Genomic DNA, 23235 nt, shown 5'->3' with positions numbered 1-23235 from the left:
ACCGGATCTCATTGCCTCCAGAAAATATGAAGATATTTCCTCTAGGCCTCTTTGTTGCCCAATCTCCCTTGCCTCTTGAAACTGTACAGTTGGTCCTCCCAGGGCCCCATCCCGTAGCAGCCACTGCCTGATTTAACTACACAATTCTGACCCTAAGTGGGAACTACGCAATTCTTCTCCTCAGTGAGGACTATGCAGAAACATTCCTCAATCAAGCCTGAGCTATGTTATGCGTAATATCAGTGATTAAGCTCTCTCCCTATGAGCTGGAATTATGCAATGCGTAGTCATTGAGCTCTTCCTCCCAGACTGTGACTTGTCCTGGGCTTAGTTCATGGATAATAATAAATCACTTTAAACTAGGGAGTTTTCTAAATGATGTTGTCTTGTCATGAGTGAATTACAGGAATAGGTACACTGTCAAGTCATAGAAAGATGAAGAAGAAGAAGAAGAAGGAGGGAAGCATGCCTAAAGACCCACTTGTAGTTGAACTTAGGAGTGGACCTATCAAGAGCAAGTAAAGGGGGCCTAAGTTGCAATGACCTTCCAAGACAAAAGATCATTGAAGATCCCGCATCAACGAGCTATGCGGAGGAGAAGAGAAAGCATATCCAAGAACATATACATCATTCAACAACAATAATCACTTGACATTGCCACATCATCAAGCCATTCCATGTCAGAAGTGTCATGTCAAATCGTGTAATGAGCTTTCATATGCCACATCATTATTGTGGACCATGTACATTGTAATCAAATGTATTATAAAGTGGAAGTCCAAAGGAAACTTATGAATATTAAGAGTCATGTAAGTTGAAAATTCATAGGAAGTTGAACAGTCATGAGGGTAGTCAAAGAGTCACAACGGGGAAGAATCACCCTTTGGTTATATATACCCCATCATTGTATGAGAAAAATAATTTTCACCTTGGCTCCTCTCGCAAGTAATTAGAGAGATCAACTAGTTCTTTGAGGAGTAAGGAGTGGCTCCAATGTTCCACTACTGGGGCTAGTGATGTACAATGTAAATATGTGTCTAGGAACTTTTTCTTAATAACAAAAGTCTTTTAAGGATAGTATGTTCTTCATGCATGAACCACGAATGTTTGTAATACTATTCTGTGGACATTTGTATGTCATGTTTCCTTTCACTTGTACTAATATAGTTGAATTATTTCAGTTATTTTAGTGCTTATATTATTGAAAATATGTTTTAATGGTTGTTATCATTGTCCCATCCTTTTAGACTACTATTCCGCAGGATACTAGATAGATCTTTCCTTGTTTATTGGTTATAACGATCGTCACATCTGCTGTGGACTATTCCACTAGTTGTTAGACAAATCTTTCCTTGTTTTTTGGTTGAAACGATTGTAGCATCTGTTGTGGACTATTCCCCTAGATGTTAGATAGGTCCTTCTGGTTCATGTGTGTCTCTTCCTAGGTGGTACTATTACCTCTCACTTAAGGGCTCACTTTTCTCTCCCCCTTTGCAGTAGAGGAACCTTGACATAGTTGCATTGCACACTCCCTTTGCATTTTGAAGATACCATTGCATCACTCTCTTGCGATGACAACTAGAGATAAGGAAAAGCTTTAAGGATTTTACGACCATGCCTTTATACCGGATGGGACTGCTACACCAAGTGGTGTGAGTTCTGATTAGGACTTCATATTAGAGAGATCCACTAAATGTTGGTGGGTCCATCATGTTAACATTTATGGCACTAGAAGGAGGGTCACTAGTATTTTATGGCTAATAGACCCACTGACCCCACTAATCCATCTTTTGGTCAAGGAAACAATGTTCACTCCATCTCCCCTACTCGTACTTTTGAAGTTGGTGACTCTTCCTAGCCCAGGCCTGAATGTGAAACTCTATATGACCAGCTTTGGGCCATCCACCCCATCACCCATTAGGTTGCAAAAGTTGTTGGATTGATTCCGAGAGTAATAAATATTCCATATTCTCAAAATAATAACAATACAACCCCCTCATGGAGAGTAGTCTCATCTGATGAAGAAGTGGTCCTCTCCACTCTTGAAGTACTAGTAGACATTGTGGAAAGGGAAGAAGATCCCCCACTCTTTCACGAAGGTAACAAAGGAAACCCCTTACTCACGAGTTAAAATTTTGGTGGGACGGGAGGAGAAGAAGAAGAAGAGGTACAATCAGATTCAAAAAATGAAGAGGAAGACATCACAAAGAAAAATCTAGACTATATGACTCAGTTCCCATTGGTACTTCTGGGTGTCCTACATAATATGCCAAGGCATGTGGAATAGATCTTGACGAAGTATGACCTTGACAAGATAGTGAAAGTTGAAGATCACTTGGACAACTTTTACCTACATTTGCTAACACTTGAGGTACGCTACGATGATGTTACATGCAAACATTTTCCATGTACCTTGGATGTTAGAGAAATTATATGGTATCACATCGACCTTCCTCCAAACTCCATCCATAATTGGAGGGTATTCAAAAAGATCTTTCTTGAAAAGTTTGCTGAAGATAAGACCCCTACCATGTTATTAAAGGAGTTGGGTAAACTTAAGATGGAGCAAATGGAAAAGGATAAAGATTTCAATCAGAGGTTCAATCTCATCTTGGAAACATTTTCGGATGACATGAAACCTAATGACTCCATCACCATAAATTACTACACTTCTACCTCGCCAACAAATATTACGCAATTTGTAAAGATAACTGTGAGACAAACATTTACAGAAAACTACGAAGAGTCTATTGTCATTGAGAAGGATTTCTGTGCTATTAGAGTCATCTTGGATGATGAATCAACAAAATACTCCAAGGACATGAGTAAGAGGTCTAAGGCCTCCGTGAGAAAGGCTAAGGAGAAAGAACTGAATGATCTTGAAATCCTGACTCATCTCGTTAAGTCCATAACCCTTGAAATGGTTGAACTCAAACAAAGGACAACTGAGAATATCATGAGAAACAATCCACCCAAGTTCATGTTCAGAAGGAATTCAGCTCCCGATAGCAGCAACAATCAGCCGACAAAGTCTGTGCAAATTTCAAATGTTATCCTCAATATCGAAAACATTGGCACAAATTTGTATTGCACATTTCATAATGAGCATCATTTAGAAAATACGTGCCCATAGTTTAACCAACTCATGAGAACAATGGCTGCGTGGTTTTTTGATTCAATCATGGTTGAGGAGCAAGCTGAACCCGATGAAGAGAAGGAAGAAGTTGTTGCAACTGATGAAGCTCCAAACATTGGGCATGTAGTGAACATGTATCATTTCGTTCTCACAACCCAAAAGAGTATTTCCAATAAGCAACCTCTAAGTGATGGTCTGGCCCAGAAGAAGAGAAACTGATACAACTTAAGAAGCTAAGGGCTGACCACCGTGATTTAGGTGCCGAAACAAAAATTCAAAGAATTTTTTTTAAGGAAACTCAATCCACCGACTAACTCAGTGCATTACACTTAGAGGAAGTCTAGGAAAATATTCTCAACGAAAAACGTTTCCAACAACGGTAAGGATAGAACCATCCCTTCGGAAAGAACAAACCAAGTTCCATCCCCGGACACCTCGGACAATCTTCCCGTTGTGTATTATAACATTGTAGATGATATGAGGAAGGGTCATGCAAACATCTCCATGTTAAAACTCAAAAAGATCACGAGCCAATGGGACATCCTTCTACGGGCATTTGGAAAAACCTCTTTAGGTAATTCCACCTCTTCGGATAAGGAATCTATTAAGTTTCATGACACTCTCACATTTGTACTTAATTCACTCACAATGGATGCAAACACACTCTACCTACCATTTTTCTTAACATTCGAAATCTTCAATATCAATGTACGCAAATTCTTGGTTTATTCGAGTGTATCGGTGAATGTCATACCACTATCTATTGCCAAGAAGATCAATGCTAAAGGGGAAAGGATAGATGCATAGATTATTGAGCTCGACATAACTCATGTCTAGGGAATTGGTGAACTCGTAGATGTTATCATCCATTTATCATCTGATGGACGAGTTCACCAATGTATCAACATACTAATTGTGGAAATTTTGGAAGCATACAAAGTGTTACTGAGCAGAGACTAGTCAAGCAAGATTCAAGAATAATTTGCCACAGATTCACACCTATGGCTTCCGTACAATCAGATCTAGGTAAAATCTGTGAGATGCATGAAGCACATGGTTACTCCCCTGAATGGACACAACAAGCCAATGGCTTTTACAGAATTATTATTTGGCAACTATTTTCTAGAAACATAGTTGGGGTGTTATCTTGTAGAGCCATCCCCAGTCACACCAAACACACAGTTGGATCTCCTTCCATGTCCAACTAGCGATAATGAACTTTGTACATTTAGTAGTAGTAGTAGTAGCAATACTAGTGTAGTCAATAGTCCCTATACATATGATATGTATGCTATGTATTTCGATGGATCCAAGACACAAGAGGGCTCTAGATCTACTTGTGTTTTAATAAACCTGCTGCAGAGAATTTTTTTTATCTCTATCCGCTTGGAATTCGAGTGCACGAATAAAAATACAGAGTATGAAGCACTCGTCTTGGGCCTACAGAAGGCCACTGACCTCAACGTTGCCATTCTGAAAGTGGTAGGTGACTCAGAAATCATGGTGTGTCAGGTATGTAACATCATACATTGTGTGTCACCTCATCTTAAAATTTATCAACAAGAGGTATGGGGATCATCTCACTTTCCAAGCTTTTAATATTATTTCAGTTCCAAGAATGCGTAATGCAACTGCGGATTCCTTAGCAAATGTTGCTACTAGGACGTCATCTTTAAGGGACACCTTTTCTATTGAAATTTGGTATAAACCTTCCATCCCAAGTAATATTACTAAATTATGTGTTTTTAATGATGAAAAATAGATACTATATTTTATTGTGAACGTTAACATCTTCAAAGATGCAGCGATCGACAAGGACGAGCATGAAAACGTATTGTAGGATGTAGCCAATGCAAGTAAAGGGAACCTCATCCCCAAGAGTTTGGTATCATTAGAGAAGTTGTATGATCTATAGAACTACTTCTAGGGGCCCATTAATGCCAAGATCCACAGTTCCATGCTGTCGCATGAACAAAGCAACTTGGGAATTGAGAAATATTTGAATTATGTTAATCTTGGTACTTGCTACAAACCACAAGAGAGGCATGCCTTCATTCGCTTATTCAAGCAGTATTGTGATTTCTTCGCATGGACGTGTGATGAAATCAAGACATATGACATGCAAATCATCCAGTATGTAATACCAATCAAGGATGGTGCCAAGCCATTTGAACAAAAACTGAAGAAAGTTCATCCAATGCTTGAGCCACTCATACAAAAGGAGTTGATAAAACTGCCACATGATCATATCATTTACAAGGTGCAGCATTCAACGTGGGTATCAAATTTGGTTCCTATGATAAATAATTCTGAGGAGATTTTCTTGTGTGTATATTTCTAGAATGTCAACCATGCCTCGTACAAGGATAACTACCCCGTGTAGTCCATGGAGAAAACACTGCAAACAGTACTAAGGCCCGAAATATTTTCTTTGCTTGATGTATTTTTTGGATACAACCAGGTTCTGGTGGTAGAGCCTTCCAGGCTAAAAATTACTTTCAGAACAAAGTGGGACACGTTCACGTTTCAACAAATGATGTTTGGGATAGTCAATGTTGGTGAAACATTCCAACATGCAATGGACATCGCCTTTCGCAAGCTTATTGGGCAAAGCATAGTGGTATATCTTGATGATGTGACAATATTCTCCAAATAGAGGTCATACCACCTGCGCCATTTAAAGTATTTTTAAATGATGTCATAAATACGAGATATCCTTGAATCCCAAGAAGATTATCTTTGCAGTGTCCAAAGGTAACCTCCTAAGACACAACATTGCTAAAATTTGGATCAAGGTAGACTCAGATAGGGTCAAGAATTTCATGCAGATTCCCCACCTAGTGAATAAGAAAGCTATGCAGTCTTTCTTGGGGAAGATAAACTTCCTCTGTAAGTTCATCTCTAACTATGCCCAAATTGTTAAAACTAATGCAAGAGATTATTAAGAAGGACACAATTTATAAATGGGATAAAAGGGAAAAGGATGTGTTTTCCCATATCAAACAAGCTATAGTAGAAGCACCCATGTTATACAACCTAGACTTTGGTAAATATTTTTTTCTCTATACTTTTTCTTCCAACACCTCTCTAGCTACTGTACTTTCCCAGAAGGATGAGTTTAATAATGAATGGCCTATCTCCTTCATGAGCGTAAGTCTTCAAAGACCAGAACTTAATTACCTTGCCGTGGAAAAATAGGCTTATGCAGTGTACAAGGTGGTAAATAAATTTAGACCCTATATGTTAAAGAAACGTCGTGTTATCTTTGTTCCACACCTAGCAGTCAGATCATTAGTTTTTCAACAAAAGCTAGTGAAAGGAGGGTGAGCTGGATGACTGGGTTATAGGAGTATGATCTAGGAATCAAGCCAATTCACACAGTTAAGGCTCATGGTCTTTGCCAATTAGCAACAAAGATAGTAAACACGAAAGAGGAATAAGAAGATATCATAGGATGGAAGAAAGAGATTGAAGTGTACAACCTTGAGAGAGCCTTCCCCACTACAGAAATAAACTCTTGTTACATGGATGTGCTCCAATACCTACAACATTGCATAGTTTCCTCTCACTTCTCTACATGGCAGAAGAGGGCACTTTGACTTAAAGCATTATCATATCAGTTGATACATGGGGTGTTATTCAGGAAGTGCCACAGTGGAGTATTTCTCAGGTGTTTGGAGGCACACGATTTAGAAAAGGTATTACATGATCTCCATGATGGACTAGCCAAGGGACACTTTGCAGGAAACACTACAACACATAAGGTTATGCCGACTGACTTTTACTGGCCTACATTATTCAAATATTCTCATGCCCATGCCTAAAAGTGTTTGGTCTATCAAAGGTGTGCCAATAGAAATCAGAAGTCAGTAGCCCCGCTACAGCCCGTTGCAATGGAAGAACCTTTTCAATAGTGGATCTTAGATATCATTGGGGAAATTTTCTCGCACTCGTCAAAGAAACAACGCTACATTCTAACTGCTACCGACTATTTCACGTGGTGGACAAAGGCAGTTCCACTTAAACATGTGGACGATAAGGAAGTCATCAGCTTTCTGCAGTAGAACATCATTTCCAGGTTTGGCAATTCACAACGAAACATATTTTTCATCATTAATACTTTATGGTTTTGCATTCGAAAATGGTATTATATTGAAACACTCAACTAATTATTATCCACATGGGAATGGTCCTCCTGAATCCACGAAGAAGAACCCTTTTTGTATCATCAAAAATATCATATTCTCTTAACAACGAAACTGGCACTCTGCTTTGGTGAATGCCTTATGGGTTGACTGAGTCATTCCTAAACCTTCTTTGAACACCTCCCCTTACCTCCTGGTGTACACAAAAGAATCCATCCTCTCGTCAAACATCTACTTATCTACTCTCCAACTGTTACAAGAGTTCTAAGGCAAGCTCTGTCTTTTAGTTCAGTGTAGGATGGACACTTTGCACAAGCTACATGAAGAAAGGTTGAAATCAAAAGAAAAGTTTTTACTTCACCATAGTTGTATCAAGAGGTGGTTTGATAAGAGGTCTGCATGGAAAAACAACTTTAGTGTGGGTGACTTAGTCTTAAAGTGGGATAAATCCCACGAGGATAAAGGCAAACATACTAAGTTTTAGTCCCCTTGGATTGGACCATACATAATACATGAGAATCTTGGCCAACACACAAATCATCTTCAACTACTTGATGGGAAGATTGAATCTCTCCCTGTCAATGACCAAGACTTGAAACAATATTTTCAATGAAGATCTGGGGCCGCTCGTTGCCCTATGTACATAGTCTTTTGTTGTTTTCTATTTGTTTCTTTGCTTGAATTTTGTATTGTTTTTTCATATGAATAAGTGTTGTGCCTAATTGTGTTGCAACTTCTAAGTGTGTGTGTGGTTGAAGTCTAAACAGTATTGTGACACTGCAACATTTGGCTAGCCTTTTGTCCATCTTCCTTGTGCTGGTTGCATCTTTTTTCCGATGAAGTTTTTATGGAAAATACGATCTATCCATTAGGAGAATTTTGGTCCAAGCATGAACCCATGGCTAGTTTGGAACCTCATGCCTCTACTTGTTTTTGTTGCTCTTGTTCTTAAGCTTATCCAATTAGTAGAAACAAAGAAGGGGAAAAATATAAATGAGCAACCCTAAATCATAGGTCTTTATATGCATCTATGAAGGAACAACCTCTTTTTCTCTCAATAAGTCTGAATGCCTCTTCCGCCCCAAAATAAATAGGTGTTGATGCACATTTCTCTTTAAATAAATAAATAAAGGCAAAAGAAGAGAAATTCTTCCTACTTAGAGAGGTTTATAAAGAAACTCCCTAGGGTACTGTCTAGGCTTGCTAGTAGTGGAGAAATGCTTATCTTCATGTGTGACTCCATCGAGGTACTATCTAGGTTTGCTGGTAAGGAAGCAATACCAAATATGAAAAATTATACTCTGAAAATCTTAATCTCACGAGCCAAACTACCCTTCGTGACTTGAAATATTGTGATGATGTTGAATCTTATGTTGTGTTCAACTAAGATGGTATAGAGGGGGCCCTGTTTTCCCATCAGGTAAGTGGGAAGGCCAAAGTGATCTGCACAATGAATCAATTCTCCCTTAGGCACTAAGGCCCTGCACATAAGAAACTAACCAAGATAGAGAAGCTAGAGTTCAACTAGTGTGTCACCAAGTGCTGTAGATGCTGCAACACCTTCCAAAATTTTGGCTTGCACTCAAATTTTGGAGCCCTCCTTGGTATTTTCCTTGATTTTTACAAATACTCATGCTCATTTCATGAGATTTCTTGAAGTTCTTTGGCCCCTTTTTCTTACTGGATTAGCTATCGTCTTGTGGCATGCTTGACTATTATGCAAAGTTTGTGAGCCTTTTCGGGTGGTTTCAAAGGTCATTCTTTTTGTAAATGAGTTTTCCTAATAATGTAAACATATGTCATGCTCATACAAAAAGTCTTGAGCATCATCACAAAAGTGTTGTCACAGTCGCCCCAAAGTTTATCTTAAGTGTCACACTTGTCACCTCTTCTCATGAGGAAGTCACACATAGGGGAGTGATTTGTTTGTTTGTTCTGATTATCTATGTTGTCATGTCGTCAAATTATGCTAAGTGTGTGATCACAGTTCAAGTTCATCACAGGTCCATCTCCCTTGCCGCATTTAGGAATTTTTTGAAAATCTTCCCGACCAGGAAACTTAGCTTCACGGGGCCCTAACTGAGCTGTGAACTGTGCAGTCTAAGCCCTCATTGATGTGACATTTCTACATGGAATTGTGTAGTGTGTAGTCACTATCCTCCAAGGCTACTTCTCTATGCAATCCTAGATTCTGGAATTCTCCCTTCACCTCCATATTTGCACAGTTGTGCCTCCTAGCATGCCTTGAACTACGGACTTCACACCTTCAACCCTCAAGACTTTCCCTTGCCTGCTGAATCTACATAATTAATAGAGATCCCAACCTCCCTTAGCCTCTAAAACTATACAAATGCTTCCTCTAATTCGCTTCCCTTATTCGAAGGTCATTGCCTCCAAAAACTTCACACATTTGTCCTCAAGGCCTCTCTACTACCCAGCGCCCCTTGCCTATTGAAATTGTGGAGTTGTTCCACTAGGGCTCCATCCAGCAGTAGCCACTACCTGATTGAACTATGGAATTTTGACCCTCAGTGGGCACTGCACATTTTTTCTCCTCAGTGAGGACTGTGCAAATAATTTCCTCAGTCAAGCCTGAGCTATGCTCTACGTAGTCTTAGTGATCAAGCTCTCTCCTTGTCAGCTGGAACTGCACGATGCACAGTCACTGAGCCCTTCCTCCCATTTTGTGACTTGTCTCAGGCTCAGTTCATGGATAATAATGCATCACCTTCTACAAGGGAGTTTTCGGATTGACGTCCTCTCGTCATGAGTGAATTGCATGAAAAGGTACACAATCAAGTCATGGCAAGATGATGAAGAAGGAGAAGGAGGGAAGCATGCCTAAATACTCACTTGTAGTTGAACTTATGAGTGGGCCTATAAAGAGAAAGTAAAGGGACACAAGTTTGCAACCACCTTCCAAGACCGAAGACCATTGAAGACCACACATCACTAAACAATGTGGAGGAGAAGAGAAAGAATATTCTAGAACACATCCAACACTCAACAACAATAATGACTTGACATTTCCACATCATCAAGCCAGTCCATCTTAGCAATGCCATGTAAAGTTGTGTCAAGACTTTTTATATGCCACATCACTATTGTGGACCAAGTATATTGTAATAAAATGTATTGTAAAGTGGAAATCCAAAGTGTCGAGAAATCTAAGGCATGAATAGTTAAAATATTTCTCTACTTGATAATTTCTTGTGATATACTTTTACTTCTTAGATTATAGTCTTTTATTCGTTATGTTATTATTGTGTTATTTTCATCAAGACAATTACCAATATGCACAACAAAAGACAAGTGACATAGTATGTAGGCTTGTCAGCGAGGGCAAAAACCTCTCACCTCTTGAGAGGAAAACCCGATCAAAATTCTTCTTCTAGATATTCAATTGATGAGTACCAAGACCATGACAAAGACCCTTGAATCTAGTATCCTCCCAAGAACCTTGTCACTATCCTTGATTATCTACCTCTTCCCTTTCTCGACTTTCTCCTTGATCTTGAACTTCTCTCCTCAACTCCTTCTAGAGAAACCTAGTCTCCATCCTTCACACTGTTTCTTCTTGACTTTTTTTAGAGAAAATCAGTCTCTATGATGTCATTGTATTCCTCTAGAGAATCATGGTCTCTAAATATCTATCTCTATCACCCAAACAAGTACTCCAGAAGAATCATTTCTTCATTATCCCATAAGAAATTTTCCTTCACTATCCCAGAAGAAACTTCTCCTCCACTGGCCCAGAAGAAACTCTCCTTCGTTGATTCCAGAAGCAACCTTTTCACTATGCCCAGAAGAATCCTCCTTTGTTATGCCCAAAAAAATCTTATATTCGCATTGTACTTTATAGCCCCTTCTTCGCACTGTTTCTCCACCTCTTCTTCATACTTTTTCTTGACCTCTTTATTCGCACTTCTTGACTAAATTCTTGTTGATTTACTTGCATTTGAGTGAGGCCAAGTGTAGCTATATATACACTTCAGCCCATGTCCTTTAGGCCGACATGATCACAAGATTTAGGCTGACTTCTTCTAGCATGTTCTTCCATCGTTGGAGGCCGACTTAAAGAGGATAAGTGACCAGGTATTGGACTATACTTTACATAGACAAGTTTGAATCTATAGAAAGTGTAACATGAATTCATTACATGACAATGACTCTAGAGTTTTATGACTAGATGACAAATAATTCCTAAAGAGTCTCAATGGGAGTCTTGATTCAGAAACAAAATCTCTTGCTCATGAAACCCATGAAGCAAGTCAATACAATAATTTTATTTTTCTTCTTTACATCTCATTACATAAAATCATAATTACATGTCATTATGAAGACCGAACCTAGTTACAACTTTCAAAACTCCCTCTTAACTAGGGAGGTATTCATAATGGTACTTGGACTTTATAAATCTGGAGAATTTCTCATAAGAAGAATTCAGATTGGTAACTCATTTTTATAGCATCATATCAAACATCAATGTTACATAGCAAGGCCTTGACTAATAGCTCCATCTCTCCACAATATCTGAGCTCAATGACGGAGAGACCAATGATTTATAGACACTCTCATCATTGTCTCTCTCGGAACATACCCTACCCAGTTGCTCAGCGTGTGTTCCAAGAAGACTATTCTTATCTTGGACTCCCCATCCCTCAAAGAATATATGTCCTCCATGACTAATCTTCTATGGGATTCCCAATATCATCCTCAAAGTGTATCAGATTCCAAATGATTACCCAATCCTCCATTCCGTCTTCCCAAGTAAAGACCAGAATGATGTGTCTATCTCTCCCTCTCAAATAGGGAGGACATATTCCAATAAAGGAATATACTCATTCCTACAAAATGAATGTACCTAAGCTCCCACTTCGCTTAGGAATTTCCAATTTTCTTTGAAGTAAGAAACTTCTTTTCAGGCTCCCTCTTAACTAGGGACCTATAACAACTCCTCATGTGGAGATCATGGAACAACCAGCTACTTGAAGAGCTCCTTCCTTCAATGTCATGAATTTGTTCTTCGTCATGGTTTCTTAATATTTTGGGGAATTCTTCATAGGGCATATACCATCCATCAAACATCAATGAGTTAGTAATGTACTCATTTTATCAAGTGATCCACTAGTTTTTCCATCTGGATTTGCTTCATTTCATGCTTCTTTCTTCATGCCATATTTTCTGGATGAATCTTACATCCTTCTATATGGTTTTCTTGGAAGTCATCCACAGATCTTCCCTTTGGCAGTCCTACACAAGTCCATCCAGATATTAGTTCAAAATAAGAAATTAACACTTAAATAAAAATTACCTTTCTGATGGCCTTTCATCATGATATATTCCTGTAGGTATCAGCATCCTATATGAATATTGACACATTTTCCAAAGATATTCATTGTCAAGGGTCTCTATCTTTTTCCGAATTCCATTAGAGTCTTCATATCTTTCCGGGAGATATTCTAGTCAAATATTCTTGGAATTTGGATGTTGGATGCCTTCTACTTTTGTTGCATATTTTACGATCTCTTCCATTCTTTTCACACACTTCATTCCCAGGAGATTCCAATCAGAGTTACTTAATTGTAGTGAGTTTCCTCATGATTCATGTGAGGACATATTATGTTGATTTCACCTAGTGTGACTTATGATTTTATGCAATCTTTTAAAGGAGGAGATCCTTCCTTATTTTGATCAAAATTCCCAAGACGAAAATAGTGATCCATATTATCTCCAACCATATGACATGAATTTCATAATAATCTATGTAAGTTGTTGTGGCTAATTCTAGCACTTGTAGTAATAATGCTTCAGGGGATAAGAAAAGCTTCCTAGAGATAGCCTTTGAGTTGATTATAGACAAGTGCCTAGGACATCTTAAGTAGTGCTAACAAATTTATCTTGAGAGATTACAACACTAATGGTTTTCAGTAATGAATAGTTTGAAAAGGGTTAGTTCATAACTGCTCATGAAAGCACAATGTAAGAAATAAAATGTGTGCAAAATTCCATAAGGAGTAATACTAAAAAAACTGTGGCTAAAGTAGATTTAAAATCACAGCAAATCAATTTTTAATGGAGATGGAATAGTAGAAGACAATAGAGAGAAAATCCATCAAAACAGAGCTTAGACTTTAATAATTATGTATCTCTATATTTAGAGGAAAATGGGAGCAATGAAAGGTTTATGAGATGCTGAGATGCATGGAGCACCTTTTAAAGACCTTATCACCATATCATCACATGAATTCTTTATCAAAGACTTGACTGAAATGAATTTGTATATAATGGAAATATATCTAGCTACTACTTACATGCAATATGAGGAGAGTGTTAAACACATATGGAAATATTAAGAGAGAAAAACATACTGCAAATCAAGGAGTTGGAATCACCACAATTCTTCCATTAATTCTCTGATAGAGTGCATACATAAATGTTCATACAAGTCCTTTGTGAAATAAGAAAGTATCCACTCAGGAGTTTCTTTCCAAAAATTATGAACCTTTGTTAATTGGTGTTTCCCTCTATTTATTTTGAGAGGGGATCTTTTAACAGTGGTTTACAACAAATATCACAGTCCAACCTCAACTGTCAGATTGACTAGCTCTCTTGGCTTGGGATGGCTCTATGACCTAAAAGCACTACAAAGTATTAATTGCCTCATTAAATTGTGGCACTGTACATGATAACAAAACAAGTCAATAACAAAATAAAAATTTCATCAAAATATCTCCAAGCCCATCCCTGGAATTTCCTCTAGTCAGGTCACTACTTGGCCATGATCTACCTCCTTTGGTACTGAGCTGGTTCTGATTGCTTCTTCCTTTACTACTTGAATCATTCGTTCTCTAGAGATGGGAGTGATAATCTATCATTTTTAATGGCATAGTACATAAGAAGAGGTCATCTCGGTAGTACTTCATATTCCTTCTGCATGGATCTCCATGTTGAATCATTTAGTCCTCTCAAGCTTCCATACATTCATTTACTCTGTCTATGTTGTCCCTGATTTATTGTCATAAGGGGCTTTACAAGGTCAGCCCATGTTAACTTATGAATGCTCCATATCCTTCTTGAATGTCCCAACTACTAACCCAATACATCTTTAAAGCTCTGCATTGCCTTATTGCGACGCTATTCCATCGATATTTTATATTAAAATATCTCACAGAACGACATCTTCCAATCTAATTTAGCCCCTTTTACTTCGAGCCCCTTTCCCCTTTTTCATCATATGACCAGAGGCTATGACTAGGTGCCTAGCCCTTAGGTGCTAAGGCCTTTGGACACGTGTCCAGGGTGCTCATTCCTTTGTAAAGTAAAATCCCGCATATCAGCAGAATCCTGAACCTTCACACTTGAAAACCTTTGTAGCATCGTGAACATTGATTGCAGATTGGGCCCACCTGGGATATTGCAACAGAAACATTGGCAATTCCTGAGTTGTGCCACTAGTGTGACCTCCATAACTTGTGATCATTGATTAAGGGATCTCTCCTTAACACTTAGCCCTCGATTTCATGCTCCTCCCATGACTATGGTATAGCCCCTATATTGGAGCCCCCTAGTTGAAGGATTGCTATCGCCAAATTCCATTTTGATGTACCATGCTGTGTTACCCCTGATCACCGATTACCAACTGGTGACGTCATCAATTCCACGTGTCATTTCTTGATGGGTGACTTGTGTCTTTATCAGATCCAATAATATTTCGCCATGTGGCCCCATGGAGAAGAGAAAACGAGCCCACCTACCCCTGGTTTTGTGTCGATTTCCTTTGTCACACTTTCCGAGGTGATCCTTGACACTTTACGTTGTTGGTTATTTTCTCGGCTATTTATTTAGGGTGATATTATGATGAACATTGGGACCTCTAATTACCGATTTGTGGGTTTCCTCCTTAAGACATTTTCTCCTTGGCTTCTAGTTTTCAAGGGTAGCTCTGATTTGTTATAACGTTTATTCCAAGGTCCATTTGAGGAGTTCCATATGTTGTTTGAAAGCTTATTCTAAGATTTACCCATTGGAGGAGGTCTGATCAATCTTTATTAGTTATGTGACCTTGTAGATGGCTGCAAACGTTTCTGCCCAATTTCACCTTTTTAACATCTGAAGACAAGTTTTGCAGAGGATCACAACATTGGCTCCACCTAGGGACAATGTCTTGCTGGAAAGGTGCTGAGAACATGTAGACTAGTGGCTTTATATCCATTGGGCATGGAGTTATTTTATTCATGTATATAAAAGTAAAAATATAAATGTAAAGGACTAAAAATATAACTGATTTTTTACAATGTCTCATTGGTATGTACAATGGATGAGGGATGGACCTATTAGTGTTAGAAGTATAATTTGAGGAACTTCCCATTTACAGGAAACTCAAGTATTTCACCCTCCAAGTTCTCTAGTAATAAAGCATTGTTTTCCTTTGTCTCAGCAATCTTGAAGGGCCCAAACCACAAGGGATCAAATTTTCCATGTTTTCTTTTATCTTTTCTTCTTGCATCCCACCTTAGAACTAGATCTCCTGGCTGAAGAGGTCTATATTTAGCCTTCCTATCAAATAGGGACTTCACCTTTTGCTGGTAGTTATCCATCCTATGATTCACTTGTTCTCGAGTGTCCTGTAGCTCCACCAATTGATGTATCCTTCTAGTTAGAGAGTTTGGTTCCTCTTCTGTATCATGTAGCATCTTAGCCACTGACATAACAAGATGAATGGGGAATACAACATATTTCACATAAACCAACTCAAAAGGGGATTTACATGTGGATATTTTTAGAGTGACTCATGTTGGGCCTCAGTTTTGTCTTGTTTTTCACTCAAAATATCTCATGCTACTGTTTGATTAAATGATTATTGTTGCAAGTATTTGTTACTTCTTTTGTTTTGACAAGATTAAAATACCATTAATGGAAGTTTAATAAAGATTTGTATGTTGCAGGTTAAATTTGATTTGATCATGTTTTAAACCTACACTTACTTGCCTACACTGTGCAACAGATTCATGCACCAATTCAGTTCTTACAGCTTGTCTGCACCAGTGCAAGTTTTATAGCGTGCCTCCACCAATTTGGGGATTTCATACATTGACACATTTCTGGGAGAATCTAAAAGAGGTTTATGATCAAAATGTCATTCGAATACTTTCACATAAGACAAGACACACCCATGTCATATAGATTTATATTTAGAGAATATTAATGCTACAGTGCCAAGTTTGTAGAAATTTCTAGACTGCCTATTTACAGCTCAATTTCTGCATCGATCATAGTGAATCTCATAATTCTGAAACATGTGTTTTTCTCCTAGAATAGGAAATTGAGTAAGCCTTGGGCCGTTTTCAAAAATTCGTAATAGTTAAGGAGATATGAAAGGGGCTTTGGAGGAAGTTTGTTAAAAATACCAACTTTTCCAGAATTCTAGAAAATGCCCAGATTTGGGAAATTCGTGGTAAGTCTCCATTATTTCAGTAGTGTTATAGACATTTTTGTGCCCTAAAACTCCAAGCATGAAATGTCCATAAACCAAGGGCTCCTAAGTCCCTAAAAGTGTTGTTTTAACCCCTAAAGGAACAAGGTCAACAAATTACAGCTTCTCCCAGAAGTTCTCCACCAGAAACTGCTCAGAATTGGTCAAAACAGGATCATTGCAACTGCTCCATTGGTTAAGTGCGTTGCATCTCAACTAAATACACTGTGAGGGTGCGTTGTATTTCAAAAGTCCCTTCTGTGGGGTGCGATGGGCGAGAAATGACAAATGGCAGTGTCATTCCACGAGGTGGAGAGGCAATGGAAGCTTCTAGAATCTTCCCCTGTGACACTTGCCTCACTGAATTCGACTAAGGATGAGTAAGAGGCCTTCAGTCTCCAAGTGGAAACAAGAACTATCAGAGAGAAGACACTAATCAAATCACAAGCTAACTCATCCCCCTTACAGATATCTATATATGGATCCCTCATCCCAGAGATCCAGAGGCTGGAATTTTGCATATTGTAAGGAATTGATGTTGGTTTCTAGAGACAAACATCAGATTGTTGGGTGATCTAAGCTTTGTTTGAGGTGAAGAGGGGCTTCTTTGCTGGGAGGTTGATGCTGGGTCGGAACCACTGGTTGTAACTCCTCCTGGATCTTTTCTTGTTTATCAATAAAAGTTATTTGAGTTTTCCTCCATGCTTTTGTATCATTGATGCTTGTCACATTTGTATGGTCAATTTAAATCTGATCCTAATTTGTTTATGAATATAGATCCATGTCTTTGTATAGTGCTATGCTTCTGTGATCTTACAGGTACTTGGTGAAGCTGGGTGTGCTAGGGAGCAGGTAGCTGGAGACTATCAAAGAAGAGAGGGATCGAATCAAAGGATTAGCGCAAGATAGAGGTTGGTTCTTTCTATTCCTCTCTATCTATAATTCATAAAGGAAATACAAAAGTAGCTTTTCTCTATTTGTTTCTAAGGCAGTTGTCACACCTTAGTGGGATAGAGCAGTTCTAAATAGACACTTTTCCCTGTAACAAAATGGCGACTCCGCTGGGGAGATAATTAGTTTGTTTGTTTATCATTCTTTGTTGTTTGTTTCATAAACTTACAAGTAGCATTCAAACTGCATTTGCCATAACAAATGCAAAGTAGATAACTGTTGCTTCAATCCATCCACTGGATCTGTTTATGATTTAAACAGCTGATTCACAAACTATCTGATTGCCCTTGTGATAGCTCTTAGATCCTCCTTAGATCTACCCCTGATTGTTGCATTACTGATTGCTTTTTACTCGGCCAAAAACCAAGAATTGAACTGCAAACTGTGACCCGGAACCCGAGCAGAGTCTCGTTTCTGGCCCAGCATAGGTACTGTTCAGAGATTCTGAATTTCAGCGCACTTCTCGAAGGGACAACCTGCGCTGCATTTCAGATTCCCTGTGTTACAGGTGCGCTGATCAGACTAGCTCTGTGCAGTTGTGGCTTCTGTGCTTCATTCTTTCTAGTTCTATTCCTGAATTTTGCTGCCTGTGATCAGTATATGTCTGTTTGAAACCCCTTTTCCTTGCTGTTATTCTGCCTCCTTTGTACAAAAGAACTGTAGATGTTTTTGTGTGTTTGTTGAGTCACTTACAGTTTTCCTTTGCAAAAGTAACATAGTCGTACTGTCGTCCTTTGATTTGAATCTGTCGCAAGTGTCGATTTCGATCATAGGAGAAAGTTTGATTGCTGTTGGTGGCCGATTATCTTGTTACTATTGCTTTTGGTCTGAATTTGTAATTTTCTAGTGTCAAAAACAAGTATTCATTTCAAAATCGTAAAGTGTCATAATCATCTCTATTTTTGATTTCGAAAAGGAGCTTGTTTATATTTGTCGCTTGAAAAGAAATTCAGATTTGTACATCAACTTTCTTTTTAAGCATCTATATATTAAGAAAGTCGAAAAACAAATACATGCATGTGCATTTGCATCTAGACAGTCTGTTTGGCTTGATTTAGGAAAGTGCATTTACAGTGTGCTCTTTGCTCTTTGTGAAAAGATTCTGTCTTTCTTTTCCCTAGTAGCTAGGATTTTCATTGCACAAAAGAGATAAAAAGTTTGTTTATCATCTTTAGATTGCATTTTAGGAATTACATCTACATCTCGTGGTGAACCCGATAGGAAAACTTCATAAACAAGATCAACTTAAAATAAATTCAATGAATCTAACAACGCTTTGGAACTTAACGCACAACATTTAGAGGTCTAGGCTAGAGACATATTCCAGCGTCGTAAAGCTTGGTAACTGTTGTCCTCACTGATGGTTGGGTGATTCCTCCACTTTGAGACGATAAGTGCCAGTACGGACTTGTGCTCCCACGTACCGTCGAGTATATTTTGGGAGACCCCTATAAGCTTAAATCCTTTATCCATAGGAAGCTGTGTCTGCCGCCCTATCGATCGCAATGCACTGAACATAGCATTTGGGAAGATTGACTGCCATATCGTAAAAAGTATTCTGCAGTTTTGCGATTGATTTGGTACTCCCTCTACCTAGACTTCCAGAGTAGTCCCTTCTGTTCCTTTTCAAACTCCTTAACGGAAAAGGTACATCTGAGCACTTGTCACTTCAGGCTCATTAAAAATCGAAGGCGACTAGAGTCATCTTTTGTTTTTTCTCGACTCTTAAAAACTGAAAAAACAAGTTGTGTCAAAGCGTCTAAAATTTATTTTAAACGGAATATTCATTACCCTTTTCCTACGTTGATCTTGGGTTGAGAAAATGGAATCCAACAACCAAGGAATTCCCCTTGGAGGAAATCCTAGTCCCTTCTCCTCTTGGGGAGATGTTGGTGCACCCCATATGGCCACATTGTCACTTCCAGGACTGACAATTGGTTTGCCTGTATGGCTCTTCTCAACCTCTGCCGTTCAGAACACCACTATTCCTGAACAATTGAATAAGCAATTAGACGAGTCCAGAGTTACCCACCAACCTTCTACCTCCTCTAATTCTTCCTCTCCTCCTTCCTCTTCGCTTGATGGGGCTGGTAAAGCCAAAAGTCAAGTACCTAAGGAGAAGAAGGAAAAGAAGAAGAAAGAGAAGAAGAAGAAGGAGCCAAAAGTGAATGGGGGCAAACGAGTGTCGTCTAACGAAAATCCACACACTGCACCGACCAGGCCTAAATCGCCATGTGTCATTTGCAAGGGATACCACTATCACAGAGATTGTCCTTGCATCCCTCGGATCTTAAGGGACTGGTCTCCTCGTTTTCACAACCCAGTGTCGTCAACCTCTGATAATCATGTTGAAAATACACCGTCAACTAGTGAAAGTGAAGCCCCAGGACAAAAAGGAAAATATAGATTTCCTTGTAAACTGTGCGAAGGAGATCATGCCATCCATCGTTGTCCCTTCTTAGATGAAGCTAAAAGAGTTTTGGATGATCATCCGGTTTCACCGTTACGACTTCCTCCTGGATATAGAAAACTCTTGCCGAGTCTGTCACTAGTTGAAAATTCGACTGACCCACTCAGGTGGTCAGCCGAAGCATCTGTCATTGAAAATGAACCATCTGAATCCAGACCAGACGAAATTCAAAAGGTCGAGGTGGCAGTTGACCCAGTCTTGCCTTTAGAGGTTCCATCTTCAGATGATACAATCACTGAAGAGAACAAGGATGACACCATCCAAATTATTTTCATAAGCACAGACTCCAATGAACATGGGGGCAATTTACCCGTTCCTTTACCGCAGGAAGGAAGTTCATCAGAGTCATACCCGGCCGTCTATTCAGTCCCACCTCCAAGCAACCTAGTTGTCTCCTTCGACTGGAATCAACTAGGCAGACCCCGTTTACCGGCCAGTATACCATTATGGATTATTGTTCAAATATATAGAATGGTTATGGCTGGTACCATCATAGATGAGGGGGCTTCTGTGAGTATCCTTTCCTCAACTGCTTGGAAAGCGCTTGGTTCGCCATCGCTTTTGCCCGAGATGAGAAATCTGACAGGCTTTGATAAAGGAACTAGTCGACCGTTAGGGATCCTTCCCGATGTGCCCATAACATTGAGAGGGAAAGCCGTTCACATGAACATAATGGTAGTTCAAGGAACCATAGATTACAATCTACTCCTTGGACGAGACTATATTTATTGCATGAGAGCCATTGTCTCATCACTCTTTAGAGTGATGTGTTTTCCGCACGAAGGAAGAGTGGTGAAGCTCGTGGACCAGCTTTCATTTCCCGGATCACGCATAGCAAATAGTCATATACCATCCCTAAATGGTCTTTTCACACAAGAAATGTCTCAATCTCCAGTCCGTCCTCCCGATGAGTGCGAGTGATTCGGAGGGATATGACTAAAACCCAGGGGGCATGCACCCTGGTTTGCTTCGGCAGGAAAACTTCGGGTATAGGGTAGGTTTCCGCGGGAGAATATGACTAGTCTGTACCCCCGTCCGTGATTGGAAGAGGGGGTTATTCTAGAACAAGATCCTCTTGTCAAAGTTATGTGAGTTGGCAGGCATCGCCGCTCACCTTTGTTTGTTTCGATAGACATCGCCGAAGAAGTGTTTTGTTTACGAGCTAAATAGAACAATCTTTGGGTAGCCTGAAAGAGGTATACCTTTCCTGATAAAACAAATGTTTTGTCAGCTCAAATAGAAGGTGACCTCGAAGAGCGGCTATTTATTTTTTAAATTTATAGGACCTCTAACCCTTTAAACTCATTGGTTGGTCGTTTCCTAACTTGCATAAAGAAAGGATGTGGGGCAAATCTCTAAAAGTTGCCATTTTTATATGAGACATTCCTATCACACGACTGGATTAATCGAGCAGTTTTAGCACATAGTTCAAGCTCGTTAAAAAATAAACATAAGTAAGCTCATTAAAAAATGAACTATTCCCCGGTAAATAACCATTGTGAATGTAGTACTTCAGCCATTAAAGCCTTGGTCGTGTTTGCACCGTCACCTCCACTTTTTCATTGGCTGATCATTCACCTCCATTTGATTGTTTACCCATTTTGAGGAACAACTGCGAAGAGTGATTTCACTAGCCATCCTTGTGACACTCCCGTGATTGGAAAATTCCAAACCTTACCTGGAATCAGCTGCTACCCGTTTTATCACTTGTTCCTCAAAAGACAAGTCTCCTTTAAGCTCTTTTCAACTGACTCGTAAAATATGAAAAGATTGCCGAGCCATTGGCCTCTCCAGCTTGTTAAAGGGACAGGAAGTGCTATCCCTCCTCTAGATTTTAATCTTTTTGGACCTGAGGGATTATTACACAAAAAGATCGAGCGCTTGTTTTGTTCGGCTCGTTAAAACTATTGAAAATTCATCCCTTCTGTATTGTTTTATACTTTTTCGGACTTAAGGGATTAGATGACGAAAAAGGAATTTTGGAGTTACCTTTACATTCCTTTTCAGAGTCTCTAAAATTTAAAAGGACCGAGTTATCTTTGTCGTTAAACTCGTTAAAAAGATTAATAGCGACAAACTTATCTTTAGACAAGAATGAGTTTCACTATCGCTAGGCTCGTTAAAACATAGCGATGGGTTTGCCCGAAGGGCAAATTATAGAACAAGCATATGTTATCCTCCTCAAGCTTGACAAAAATAAAGAGGTACTGGTCAGCAATGACTGGGGAAAAATTGGGAAGAAAACTCAAAGAAACTTTGTTGGTAGCAAGTCGCTCTTGAACATGACACTTCCACTCCATGTCCGAGTCGGGTTGGGTTGTTTCATTCACCGGTCACATCACCATGGTCACGCCATACCATCCACATTTGGTGTTAATGCTACCAATCAATCACATTAGTGTCGCCGATATGTTAAAGAGAAGTCATCCAGAGAAGTCACCTGTGTCTCACCCACTACCATACATTATACTCCATTCTTTCATGACCGCCACCCTGAACCTTATATCACCAGATCATTTTCACCTCCATCAAAATCATTTGCTCTGTTCCGTGTCATTGATGTGGGATTCATTAAGGCCCTCCTATGATGGATCACTTCTTGTCGACATCAGCTCATTATCCAAGAAGTTGATCTAGGAACACCCCATTCAGTACTTTGAAGCTTGCATGCCTCAATGGCAAGTTTCTCACTTCCGGCGACAGGTTTACATCAATGGCCTTCGACCGAAAGATTTTGCGTGGTGTTCGATGCCAAGTCCTTTATTCACACCACGTGAATTTTACTGCAGTACCTTGAGGGTCATTATCATTATCAGTGATTCCTCTCGCGCTTGTTAACAGTTTACATCATTGACTGGTAATCAAGCGATGTCTTTCCATGTTCGACTTCAGAACATTTCTCACATGGATCGACTTGTACTTCGAGTGAAGATCGGACGAGATTGAAGACCCCGGATCTAGTTTCATCCATCCGGGCTGCGATATATATTCAGGGAAATAAAGACATTAAATGTACATCATTGCAGCACAGATAATCATCCTATCAAAAGGATGATGG

This window comes from Pinus tabuliformis, chromosome 1_1 (genome assembly GCF_031772625.1).
Source record: "Pinus tabuliformis cultivar Carrire ecotype Pingquan chromosome 1_1, CPIR1, whole genome shotgun sequence".
In the NCBI taxonomy this organism is placed as follows: domain Eukaryota; kingdom Viridiplantae; phylum Streptophyta; class Pinopsida; order Pinales; family Pinaceae; genus Pinus; species Pinus tabuliformis.
This window is presented reverse-complemented; position numbering follows the sequence as displayed.